The sequence below is a fragment of the Hypanus sabinus genome, chromosome 2 (assembly GCF_030144855.1).
Source record: "Hypanus sabinus isolate sHypSab1 chromosome 2, sHypSab1.hap1, whole genome shotgun sequence".
NCBI lineage: Eukaryota > Metazoa > Chordata > Chondrichthyes > Myliobatiformes > Dasyatidae > Hypanus > Hypanus sabinus.
Window position 1 is genome coordinate 71477309 of NC_082707.1, and position 14149 is coordinate 71491457.

The 14149-nt window shown below is 40.5% G+C and overlaps 1 protein-coding gene across 2 annotated transcripts in view; it reads left to right on the forward strand.

The window, feature by feature from the left end:
* The window catches only part of clstn2a (calsyntenin 2a), a 537584-nt gene that overhangs the window by 320198 nt on the left and 203237 nt on the right, over positions 1 to 14149 (forward strand). The window contains exon 1 of one of the 2 annotated variants that reach the window (XM_059948017.1): positions 3003 to 3375. The exons of the other annotated variant lie outside the window; for it this stretch is intronic. The gene's annotated coding sequence lies outside the window, so the exon portion shown is untranslated. Of the gene's footprint in view, positions 1 to 3002; positions 3376 to 14149 lie in introns of those variants that run through there. 2 annotated transcript variants of the gene reach the window in all.

The window sequence follows — 14149 nt, forward strand, 5'->3', positions numbered from 1 at the left end:
ATTATTGCATATTTGTTTTGCTTCAGAATATAATCATGGTAATTAAACTTGGAATTGATAAGAGTTCAAGAAAATTCAATCTTAATGTGGACTACAAAAGAGAATACACCTCCTTCTGCACAATTTAATTTCACAGTTAGTGATTCTCCATATTTAAATGTAGTATAAAACAGCACTGCGGAGTGTACAAAATGCCTGAAGAAATGTGGTATCAACTAGTCCTGGATAATCTTACTGAAGTATTTTCTTTTGCAAGAAGACTACCCAATTCATCAAACATTGTAGGTCTTAACATTGTTTTCATACACCTGTTTGAAAGTGTTAAAGTCTTCGTAATATTCAAGGAATGGGGTTAACATTTACTCTAGTTTCTGAGAACTGATTCTAACTGACCTATGACACATCCTGGCTCACATCAAAATCTGTTCCTCCATTGTAGTATTGAAAACTCTTTGCCCATAACCTCATGGTAAATAGGTTAGGAATGAATAGGACTTTAAAGTTGCTCAGTAACAGTGCAGTATAATACTGTCTGGCTATACTGAATGTACCTCATCCTTGAAGGTAATTATCCTCTTGCTGTCAGTAGCCTGTGTATTTATCAATTCACTTCATTTTATGCCAGGTGTTTCATATTAAAATTATATGTACCCAAATGTATTCTCATATCAATTAATGCAGCTTTTTTTTTGCTGTAGGACTTTTCATGTTGTATTGAAAGCTCATTGAGTGTCAGGGAGCTGAGGCAGTGCTTAGTGCAGGCAGATAACAGAAGAAGATTTTCCCCCCTGAATTTGTCTTCCTCTTATGGTGTGACATGAATACATATGAATGAGGTAACTGTTGGTCTAGTTAGCTAATATATGAATATGAGAGAGAGGTTAATGCTTTGGCTGCCACCTCTCAGTAGAATCATTACCCCAGATCTATTGCTGTGACTTTCTTTTTCTAGAATTGATAAAACAAACTTGGGCTTCTGCAGTTTTTCTTTCTGTCTCTGCAACATTATATGTAATCAGTAATAAAATGAGAAATTAAGGCCCAGTGAATTGAAATGGTTGTATGTGTAAAAGTTCCTGGTGGGAACATGTATATTTATGACACTGCATATAGCTATGCACAGATAGTTATGAGAAGCTTATAAGGTGTCCTATACTTAGCTTGAATGTCCAGAATCCATTGCACATTTATTCTATTGAAATATTAAATTATAAATTATTTAGTATGAGCAATAAATTGCCATTTCAAATAAAAATTTGATACATACATTTGATCAAAGGTGTCTTTAAGGATAGCAGATAATGATACAAAATATTAAAAATGTGATGGTGAATAAACTTGGCAAAGAATTCAGGATGTCATTATTACAGCAAATGAGAAAAAAACAAGATCATTCTAAATATGTTTTGCACCTCTGAGGCTGAAAGGATCTCTGTAGGTTTGACCTAGCATGATGGTCTTCTTTTAGGTTCGGGGCACTGTGGGCATCACTGGTATAGGAATTGTCTTATTATTTTCTCTGATATAAAGTGAAGAGCTTTGGGTTGACATGCCATCCAGACAGATCATGGCATACATAATAACACTGAGGTAGTAAAAAGAAAACTGAATGCAGATTTCAGTTACAGAGAAAATACAGTACTGGTAGACAAATAAATTAAGGGCCAAGATGAAGTATGTTTGGAGATCAGGAGCATGTGAGAGGTCTGCTGAAAAGCCTTATCGAGGAATAGAAGCTGTCTTTGATCCTGGAGCATTTTGCTTTCTTGCTTTTATATGTTCTGGCTGATGAGAGAGGGGATAAGAGGAAATCACCTAAGTGGGAGAGGTCCTTGATTATGTTGACTGCTTTCCATAGGCATAGCAAGTGCAGATGGAGGGGAGATTTCATGATGTACTAGGACACACAACTCTGCAATTTCTTGCAATCTTGGGCAGAGCAGTTCCATCCAAGATTGTAATGAATCAGGTGCTTTCCATAATGTATATATAAAATATGTTAAGAGTCATCACTAAATGAAAATTAGTGCAAAGAATGGTGCGACTACTGTCAAACATTCAAATCCATGTTTAGAAGGTATTCCCATCAAATGTAGAGTGAAAAGCTGTAGATACTGTAAGTCTAAAACAGGAACAGAAATTCCTGATAGCATTCAGTAGGTTAGGCAGCATCTGTGGAGAAACGTTTCAGGTCAGGAGTACTTAATCAGAATCGGCATATTAAGTTGAAGGGGAGGGGTATTGGTGAAGAAACAAAAGGAATGTCTCTGAAACTGTATATACCAATGTTGTCAAGGTAACAGTCACACATTGTTTTAATTCTTCGCCTCCCACTCTGATCCCTCTGTCTTAAGTCTTCTGCATTGCAACAAGAAATTCAAGTTGAGTCGATAGTCAGTATCTCATCCTTGGAGTACATTGAAACACTCAGGACTTAACGTCAAATTTAACAATCTCATGTAACCTCTCTTCTTGCCCCCCTCTCTGCAGTGTGGTTCTAATTCTCAATTTCAAATTATTGCTTGATTTTCTGCCCCTAACTGCTGTCTTGTGAAGGACTTGTTACCTGGACATTCCCTCTGTTCTCTTTGCCACTCACCAATTCAGCAACTTAAAGCACGCTTGTTTTCTCCTTTTTTCTGTTCTTCACTGAAGATGTCACCTCACTTTCTTTCATCAGTGATGCTGCCTGACCTGCGAAGGGCTTCCGGCACTTACATTTTTCTTTACAAATAAAAACAGTGCTATTTATTATGTATTGAAATTGAAAATTTTGATCTGGTGGCAACAAAAAAACTGTGAACAACTGCACCAAATCATGAAATGCCCCTGTTCTGCCCTTCAGGCAATTCATTTATTTTCTATGTGATTAAACACATTCAGCCTTTATTTTAATTAGCAGTTCTGGTATGTATTAGGTCATGTGCAACCAGGAAGTAGTAAGTATAAACATCAACTGGTTAGTAGTAGGCCAAAGGTTTATGTTGGGAGCAAAAGGAACTTCTAGCCAAGGGCCTCCTATTGTTTCACCAGCAGAAGCATTGCCTTTTCACTTCTTATTCACTATACCATGATATGGAATCTGCAATAAACACAACAAACTAGGAGGCTATACCCTGGCTTTCATGTCATTTTTGTTGGAGTTTGGCTGACGGTCTAGTTGATCTTGCAACACCTCAGTGAGGACAGTACAGCCCTCACCAGAACAAAAACATTATCCCAAGGATCGGAGAAACAAAGGAAATGCCATGGATATCTTAAGGAAGAAAGCAATATTTAAGGAGCACTGAAATGAGAGAAATGGAGAGGTGTTTTGAAAAGGAAATGTAGAGCTTCAGTCTGTTACTGGAATGTGTACATATCCAAAAGACTAAGGTAGGTGAAGTACTGATTCAGAGTAGTGTATTGACATTTACGTCAGAATGCACAGAAATTCATGAAGTTCACAGTGTTAACATGCCTGTTAATACTAAATACAACAATGAGCACAGATCTGCGAAGTGGTGTACAGATATTAATGTGATCTGAGGTAAAGCAAAAAGAAATGCTGAATAATAGAAAACTCTGAGGTACAATGAAGAGTCTGAGAAAAAGGCAGCATCACTGGGAAGGGGATATGAATACCATAAGACATAGGAGCAGAATAAGGCCATTAAGCCCATCGAGTCTGCTCTATCTTTTTATTATAGCTGATCCACTTTTCCTCTCAGCACCAATCTCCTGCCTTCTACCGTATCCCTTCATGCCCAGACCAATCAAGAATCTGTTTACCTCTGCCTTAAATATACATAGAACCAGCCTCGACTGTTGCCTAAGACAAGGAGTTCCACACATCAGCATTAACTATACATGAAGATTTTGCCACCACAGCTGCCTGTGTCAAAGAATTCCACGGATACACCATCCTCTGGCTAAAGAAAATCCTCTTCATCTCCGTTCTAAAAGGATGCCCCTCTTTTCTATGTCCTCTGGTCTCTGACTCCACCACCATAGGAAACATCCTCTCCACATCCACTCTAAAGAGGTGATTGGTTCAGAAGTCTGAGAACAGAGGGGATGAAGTTGTTCTTAAGCCTAATGTCAGGGCTTTTAAGCTCCATATCTTCTCCCAGAAGGTACAAAAAGGGAAGGTGGAATGGCCTGGATGGCAGACATCTTTGACAATATTTCCTAGCTTTCCTGAAGCAATGTACCCGGAAGATGAAAAAGATGGAATGAAGTGATGGGTCTGTGATGAACTGGGCAATGTTAATCACTTGAAGGATTCTGAGGTGATTAGAGTTAAAGAATGTTAGACACATGGAAGAATTAGAAAAGAAGAATTTTAATATAGAGGTTTATGATTGTCACGTATACAGTGATAGTGTGAAAAGCTTTGTTTTGTTTGCCATTTAGACAGGTCAGTCCAAACATCGAAGTAGTACAAAAGTGAAATGCAATAATAGACTGAACATTATAGTGTTCCATTTAGGCAAGGATTTCAACAAGGTAGATTGTGAGATCAAGTGTTCAAGGTGTTGGTTAATCAGAAAACAATATTGTACAGCAAGTCCATTGATGAAGAGTGTTGGGTCAATTGATATGGGCAGAAGAATTCTTGGATGGACACAGACTTATGGAGATTCAAGTGAAAGAAGCCAGCCAGAAGTGTAATTGAATTGTCAAATGTGAGCTTCACAAGAGTTGGCCTTATGAGTTACTGGTCAAGCTAGAGTGAGTGAGATGTTGGGCCATGAGTAGACATTTTGGTGCAATGCAATCTGCTGTTGCAGATGAATGCTATCTCTGATTCTTATCAATTTTGTAATGGATTGATTCATCAGTGACAATGCAACTTTTGAGTGCGAGGTCATATACGTCCTTTATCGGCAAAATTTAATTTGGCGTCTACCCCAGCAGCTCTGTCTAAGATTTTGGTATTATTGCTACTAAACCATAGGTGAAGGGGGCTATTAATGTCCTTCACTAAGGGTACCCCATGTTACTCTTGGTGCTTAATTTAGGTGATATTGAATATAGGGGAACTGGTTCAACACCTGAGCATGAATGGGGTGGGTGGGATGCAAAAGCTGCTAATAATCATGTTTGGTCTTTGATTTGATGTTGTGAGGAATCACATCATCCAGAGCCAACTGTGAGGATGTGCAGTGCCGAGCTCCACCAAGCGCAGGATGTCAGAGACGTATCTCAGAGGTTTTATCGTGGGCCCAATATATTGATACAATCACGAAGAACACACACCAGCAGTTACACGTTGTTGGGAATTTGAGGAGATTTGGTATGTTAGCAAAGACTCTGGTAAATTTCTGCATTGTACCATTCTAACTATTTGCATGACCAGTTGGCATGGAGGCTCCAATGCAAGGGATTGAAGAGGCTATAGAGGGTTGTAGACCAGCCAGCTCCATCATGGGCACAAGTGTCCCCATCGTTGAGGACATCTTCAAAAGGCAGAGCCTCAGGAAGGTCATCCATCTTTAGGGACCTTTGCCATCTGGGGCATGCCCTATTCACATAGGAATCATCAGAGAGGAGGTACAGAAGCCTGCAGATGCACATTCAACATTTTAGGAACAACTTTTCCTGCCCCGTCAAATATCTGAATGGTTCATTAACCCATGAACACTACCTCACTATTTGATTTTGCACTATTTATTTATTTTACTTTTTACTGAAACATACAGTAATATTTAATGTCCTGCACTTACTGCTGCCACAAAACAACAAATTTCACAACATACGACAGTGATGGTAAGCCTGATTCTGAACCATAATCCTTAAGGTTCAACCTTTCTCCAGTGTATACATCTAAAGCTCCAGTGTACATCTGTCAACCTCCTTTACTCACTCAGCCATGTGCCTGAGGATAGGAATGCAGGAGTATGGATTTATTTTCTGAAAGCTTTCAATCTGCTAGTTCGACAATTTTTTGAAGTTGTTTCCCACAGGAGTCCCGATTTTGATAAAACTGACAACAAAATGTTAGTGAAGCAGAATCAAATGAACTAGTTATCCATTTGCCTTTGAATCTATGACCTGGATTGATGCTGGTTGCTCCATCTGTTTTATATGTACAAAGAAGTGACATATAATGACATAATTGGATGGTTTGCAGAGTGTTTATGATATGTTGCCCCATGTAAGTCCAATAAGGTAACCAATGGTAGATTTACTTTTAAAGAACGATCTGCTATATAGTATTTGAAAAGTTGAGACAGAAATTAATTCTTGCTTATATGTGCTAAATACACTATATAAAAGTGAGTGCAAGTTTTATTCTTTTGCTGAGACGTAGTTACTTAAGGAATGAATTTGGATGCAAGAATTCATGTGCATTCATTGCCATCAAGCACATAACATGTCCAAAAGAAGATGAGCGTTCTTGCTTCTTCTGACTTTGCTGCCTCAAACTGGAGTACAAACCAGAATCAGTTTGTAACAGCTCAATATTGTGACCACACTTGTAGCCATATTTAGTATAAAAGATCTATTCCTACTGTATTGTCAAAGCTAAAGTGATCTGGATTTGATTGGCGGAGTTGTTGGAGGGTCTCCTACGAGTCATCCTTTTGTGATAGGGTAAGAAGTTGCTTCAATAAAGTGAGAATTATGGTGGTGATTTCATTCCAAGTGACACTGAACTTTTGTGAAACTTCCTTGCCAGAGGCATCGAAAACATTAAGGTCTGTGGTTGTTACTGTAGTTCAGAAGATCTCACTTTAGTCAGCCAAATATTCCCAGGCACAATAACGAGAAGCACAGGCACAAAAGCAGGCTTTTCAGGTCCAAGCATACAGTGAACCTCAACCTATAAAATGTAATGCACATTCTTCCTCTCAGTCAGAGCATTCCAGCATCGATTGAGAAAAATTTATCATGTAACACTTAAAAAACTATTTTCCTTAAATAGGAGTCAGTACCAAATCTATGTTTCATCGCCTCAGTTGAGCAATCATTAAAAGTAGATGTTACACGTGTAGTCCATCTGCAGGAATTTTCATGGGACAGGGGGTGAAAAGAAATGCACAATGTCCGAGCTTAATCATACCGTTTGGCACTGCATGAATACTCACCCACTTTGGTTCAGAGAGTTTGGATTCATAAATTTAGCCTTTCCCTCTCTTTCTCACTGTACCTCCAAGTGCAGGAGCTCTGGGGCCTATGGAATTACTGTTGCCTGGCTGAGACCAGCTGATCACAAGGTTTTGAACCTTGTTGCTGTATGATTTTAATGATTTTGCATCACCACCACCATCTGTAGTGGGAAGTCCTGCAGTTTTTTTCATCAGAAAATAATTTTCCTCTTGAAGTCACAAGCACCTATCTGCAATTTTATCACAGTGTTCTCTGATACTGTGGTCACAGTAATCTCTTTCTGGAAGCTACTCAGTGATAAAACAGATGGTGGAAATGGGCTCTGAGCCTGCATGTTATAAAAGATTACATTGCTAGGTGGTAATTGCTGTTCATAACTCTTTCTCTAGATTCAGTTAGAGTGGAAAATGCAATTATAGGAATCAGTTTTATTTACAGTACAGCCCAGCAATCTTTTCACTTCACACAAGCTCTTTAATTTTTTTTTTAATCGGTCTCCTTAGTTCTGGGTCTTTAGGGTTGTGCTGAAAGGACCCATTGACATTCACGAAACATTGCATTTCTGCTTTCAACTCGAGTGACAATTTTATATGCTTCTCGAGTAATTCCTCTTTATTATAGTTTGCAATCTGCCAATATCGGAAAGATAAGAATTCAATCAGAAGTTTAGAACAAATTAGTTTTGTATGAATATTGCCCATTATATTTTGGATGAACTACTGCCTTAGGTAATAAATGTAACTGAGAGGATTGGTGATGGATATAATAAACTGTGCTTACTAAGTACCGTGCAGTGAAAAAGCAAACTGCATCCATTGACAGGTGCTGTATTAAGTCATAATTAAATTGAGTGTAATCTGTTGGGAGATTTGTACGTGGGAAGAACTTGTGTTTGTGGCTCTGAAGTGGTATTACCCATTTATACATGTTGGAGCATTTGCTGGAAATATGTTACAAAATCGTCATGGAATTGTGAGGAAGTGAACTGATTCAGCTGTAGGCACAGCTATGTTTTGGGCTTGTAATTTCAAATCCTGGACAGATGATCCAGAGACAGGAATCCAACTTCAGCCATATCAATTCAGGTAATTAAATTTGGATAATTAAACAAATCTGTAATGCTAAGTTAACATCAATAATGGTTAGCATGATATTACTGGAATGTTTTCAAAAACTAATTATTTTAGGGAAGGAAATATGCCACTGTTGTCTGGATTTGGTCCTGGTAAACTCTTTAACTATAATAGTCCTTTAAAATGGTCTACAAGGCTTCAAGGTTTACAATAAATTGCAGCATCTTTCCAGTCTGATAACCTGGGTGTTCAACCTTGTCCACAGCTTTAGACCTTTATGGAGACAACATCTACATTCGTCCACAATCCAATTAATATTTGCAGACAATGGGGAGAGAAATGGCTATAGCAATGGAGACAGTTACTTCTGTACTTGCATCAGAAAAGGTAACAAAAGTAAAGAAGAGCTGAAATCATTAGCATAGCCTTTTATACAAACGTTTTTGGACTGAAATGAAAAAAAAAGCTAGTATGGAACTATATCATGTAAGTTTGCAAGATTAGTAGCTTTCTTGCAAATACTTATACTCGACCTGAAACTGCAGATGCCTTGAAAACTTCACATTGCATGCTTCAAAATTCAAGGTTTAAAGTATATAAAAATTATACAACCTTGAGATTCTTCTCCTCACAGGCAACCACAAAACAAGAAACCCGAAAGACCTCATTTAAAAAAAAGGCTAACATATGCACAATGCGCAGAGAGAAGAAAACATAAGTAGAGCAAAAAATAAAAGCAAGCAACCGCATTCAGAAGTAAAGTGAGTCCATAGACACGAAGCCTGGAGCAGCCGGAGTAGGCCCACAGCCTCAGCTTCAGTTCATCACACAGCAAAGCAAAGCGGAGCTCACAGACACAAAGCTTGGGGCAGCTGGAGAAGGCCACAGTTTCAGCCTTAGCTGAGGAGTAAACATCGCAGAGCAGTGAGCAAAACTGGCCTAACCCTCGCCTCCAGTCCTGACACCCCACCTTTTCAATCTATTCAGCCTGGCCGTTGACCAAAACTCTCAAATGGAAAATGAAGCCTACACTGCGGCTGAAAAGGACAACTAGGAGTAAAACGAATACCGCAAGTCTTCACAGTCAGTTGACTCGACATCTAATTTCTAAGGCAAGGCAGAATATAGGCAGTGAAGTGTTGCTGTGTCCAAGTCTCGACGAATAATACAACAGAATGAATGGAGTTAAGTGCTATCACAATGAAATAGCAATTAGCTGGCCCGTACATATTCGTGAGTGCAATTGCCGTATCTGCTGCGCTCTCGAATCCCTGCTTGTGACAGAGACCACCTGTCCAGGCACAGTCCCTGAGTTGCCACAGATCTGTGTCCGCTGGAAGTCCAAGATGAGGGACTTGTCCAAGTTGTCCTTCAGTGATGGTGGTAGATAAGTGCCATGGTGTTCGCTGCCAATATCAGAGCCAAAGACTTCCATGTAGAGACAGAAATAAGTGCTTTTACAGAGATAGCTCCACCAAGTGACTCCGTGGGATGAATCCTTATCAAAATGAGGACCCTCCGATTGGAGCTAATCAGGCATCTGTTTCAAGAATAAAACTAAAACAGAATCTCTGAGCCTATCAAAATAAATTTAGCAAACTTTAACAGAAAGCACCAGGAAACTGCATTACAAAGAGCGAGTCGCTCAAGAAAAACACAAGGAACCCTTAAACCATTAATAACTGTTGTTAAGCAACAATGAACCAATTCAGGTGCTCTAAAAACCTCAGAGCCCAGTGCTCTCTGATGCCCTTCACAGGCCTGAAGTAGTCACTACCGGACCCCCCCCCCCCCCAATAGCTGAGATCCAGGGATGACTCGAGAGACCTGGTGTGGTAAACCATGTATACCTGTCTGGACACGCCCCTCTGCTGACTGCTCCTGTGGCTCCTCCCACAGACCCCTGGATAAAGGCAATTGTGTTACTGCTCCTCCTACAGTCCAGGGCGGTCATCCGGCATGGACGTGCTCCGTTTTACTGCTAATAAAAGCCTTTCAGTATTTCCAGTCTTTTGGAGTTATTGATAGTGCATCACCTGGTGAACTTGAGAGAGAGGGATAGGGAACTCGAGAGGCAGGGAGATCTGGGGATGCAGAGAGACTGAGCGACCAGGGAACCTCGAGTGAGATCAGGAAACCTCGGCAGAGCCGAAAGAGTGGCATGGAAGTCCAAGAGGGGGAGGACATTGAAAAACCTAAACACATTGAATAAGCCTTGGAAACGATCGAAAAAATAAAAACCTTGGGAACGTAGAGAAAAAGGTCCTTGGGAAACTTGACAATATGAAACTTGAAACCTGAAACCTAAAGAAGGAACCTTTTCAAATCTTGCTCACAGTGTTTAATCTTTCGCAATATTTTCCAAAGTCAATTAAGATATACTCTCAATTTTACAGATCAAGACAGCACAGACAGGTTTCTTTCATTGCTAAGCTAGTTGGTTCTCTGTAGATCTGTTTAATTCACTACATGAAAGTTCAATTTTTCCAGTCTGTACCATGACTTTCATCAGGTTAAAAATACTGTTGATAGGGTTAATTTACTTGTGTATTCACACACTGCAGCTAGGGATCAGCTTTTGGAATAGGGCCCTTCCAGAATTTACACTATTGACTTGAATGATGATTTGTTGAACCAATTGATAAGCTTGCTTAAAGCACTCATTTGTTATGCAAACCTGAGTCACAGGACCACAAAGATGGGAACCTGGGTTCTTGTGACTTGAAAAGCTTGGAATGGATACTGAAGAAACTCAATGTAGACTGGAGAAGCTCGGAATGTAGCGTCAGGGCATGCACTGAGAATGAAGGCACCCTCTCCTCAAGCCACCAATGTCAAAATGTCACTGGTCAAACTTTGCTGGGCCCATTACTTGGCAAGATCCTTCTGTCTTGATGGAGACAGAAACAAGAGTTTATACATAGGAATTACAATGGAGCATTGTTGCCTTGACGAATCATCCGGACCAGTGAATTTCACGGCCAGGGTCAGCTGCTCTCTTTCTGCTGGGTCCATCTTTATGTGGTCGAAACTTGCCGCCACCAGGTTTGATATGGCCCAAGTGCGGGGTGGGAGACACTGAAGCAAGTCAATAGTTCACAGACTTTACGGCAAACAGTGTTAAAGGAAAAGAAAACAATAAACACTAGGCCAACAGGGCCGGTAACTAAAAGTCTCAAGTGGAAAACGAAGCCGATGCTGAAAAGTGTTTTTCAGTTTTCAGTGGCTGAAAAGAACAACTCAGAATAAAATGAATACCGCTAGTCTTCAGAGTCAGTGGATTCAACAGTCCAATTTCTCAGGCAAGGCAGAATACAGGCAGCGAAGCATTGTTGTGTCCAAGTCTCGACAAATACTACCATGGAATGAATGGAGTTAAATACTATCGCAATGAAATAATAATTAGCTGACATGTGCATATTCACAAGTGCAATTGCCGTATCTACTGCACTGCCAAATCCATGGTTGTGACAGCCTTGAACTCACTCTGACTTTACGTCGCACCTACATGCCTCAAATCACAAGGCAGCTTTGCCTTCACTGCCCTCTTCATTGTTTGTGGTGATTGTTTAACACAATTTTCCACAGAAAAGATGTTATTAATACTTAATTGAATTTAGGTTTCAATAAGTACATTTAGCGTCAGAGAAATGCATACAATATACATCCTGAAATAGTTTTTCTTCTCAAACATCGATGAAAACAGAGGAGAGCCTCAAAAAATGAATGATAGTTAAATGTTAGAACCTCAAAGCCTCCCCCAAACTCCCCACACCCACACACAAGCAGCAGCAAAGCACTGACCCCCTCACCCCCACACCAGCAAAAAAGCATCGGCATCCCCCCACCAAGCACACAAGTGTGCAGCAAAGCGTCAATAAAGACACAGACTTACAGTACCCCAAAGACTACTAGTTCACCAGTTCGTTCTCTCTCTCTCCCTCCCTCCCCCTAATAAGGGAAGAAGAGGTTCCCTGTTTCACAGCAAGAGGGGAGATATAACAAAACAACTCACTGATTTATGGTATTAAATGTCTGCTACGTCACTTTACCCGAGGTCAGTGCCTCTGGGCACACTGCCAACAGCAAGCAAGCTGCTTCTGATCTTCCTTGTTCTCCTGCGATGCAGGCTTGAATCTGCCATCTCCAGAGCTACAAAAATCCGGCAGCCTGAAGGCAAGCTAGCCTGCCAGGCCGCGTCCTTGGCATATCGAAAAGCAGCCTGCTGTGAGGCCCTGAGAACGGGTCCCCTTCCCACACAGAACCAAAGTCAGAGTGTAACTTTTGGTCAGGACATTCAAATGAACCTTGAAAGGCAAAAAAAAAGAGAGATATCAAAGATAGAAATAAAGTTGTTTCTAAAGATGCAAGCAAATGAGTTGTGATTTAGCACCATCATCACTCAGCTCTGCCTCTTCTTTCTTGCTTTATGAACCACCAGCAAGCTGTCGCCCATCTTCAGTAGCACCATCTTAAACTGGAAGCTTCACATCCAATTAAAAAGTGGAACCACAGGGCACACTTGCAGCTATCTGAACTCAAGACTATCTGAGTCAAAGCACACAGGGCTAGATGTCAGATGCACAAGTCCAGCTGCATGTGCATGTGGCTCTGTGCAGAGCAGTTAATGGAAGTTACTTCAGAGAAAGGGATTATGAAAGGGATTACTATGATTACTTGAACTTTGCTACGATAATTCCAGAGTCCATTAAGTTTCACCAGTTCCTGGAAACTCTGATCCACTCTGGAGGTTACTCGGGAAGTTGCTGAGAAATTGGTGGTTGAAGATAGGTGATAGAACCTAGGTGTGTGAGGAAGGGCAAGAATTTGAACATCTTGGAGCTTGATCGATGAGCTTATGAGAAACAGGGCACAATAATTGGATTAGGTATAGCCAGACCATTCAATAGCAATCAGGAAAGGGGAAGGGGAGATCAGTTAATGGAAGAGGCAGAAAGAGAAAAGGGGACAGTATCAATAATAAAGAGCCAAGTGCTGGGAAAGCAAATATCCTATAGAGTACATTGCGAGTACTCCTTACTCCATGTAGCTTGCCTGCTAGGGCGAGGGTGAGCACCCAGAAGTCATGGTACGTATGGGAAATAATGACATAGATAAATTAATGATTTGGTGATGGAATAGATAGCTTTGTTGCCAAGTTTGTAGATGATACAAAGATTGGTGGAGGGGCAGGTAATGTTAGGAAACAGGTAGGCTGCAGAATGACAGACAGATTAGGAGAGTGGGCAAGGAAATGGCAAATTAAATACAATGTTGGAAAATGCATGGTCGTGTAGTAGATATAAATGTGCAGACTATTTTCTAAATGGGGAGAAAGTCCAAAAATCCAGGATACAAAGGGGTTTCTGACTCCTTGTGCAGAACACCCAAAAGGACAACTGCAGGCTGAGTCAGCGGTGAGGAAGGCAAATGCAATGTTAACATTCATTTCAAGAGGTCTTGAATACTAGTACAGGGATGTGATGCTGAGTCTTTATAAGGCATTGGTGAGGCCTCACCTTGAGTACTATGAACAATTTTGGGCTCCTCATCTAAGAATAGATGTGCTGGCTTTGGAGAGGGTCCAGAGGCAGTTCATAAGGATGATTCTGGGAATGAAATGGTTGTCATATGAGAAATGTTTGATGGCTCTGGGTCTGTACTGGCTGAAATTTAGAAAGATGCAGGGGATCTCATTGAAACTTTTCAAATGTTGAAAAACCTAGACATAATAGATGTGGAAAGGATGTTTCCCATGTGGGGGAGTCTAAGACAAGAGGGCACAGCCTTAGGGTAGAGGGGCGTCCATTTAAAACAGAGATGCGGAGAAATTTCTTTAACCAGAGGGTGGTGAATTCATGGAATTTGTTAGCAAAGGCAGCTGTGGAGATTAGGTCATTAGGTGTATTTAAGACAGAGATTAATGTGTTCTTGATTGGACACAGCATCAAAGGTTACAGGGAATGGGATTGCGGAGGGCA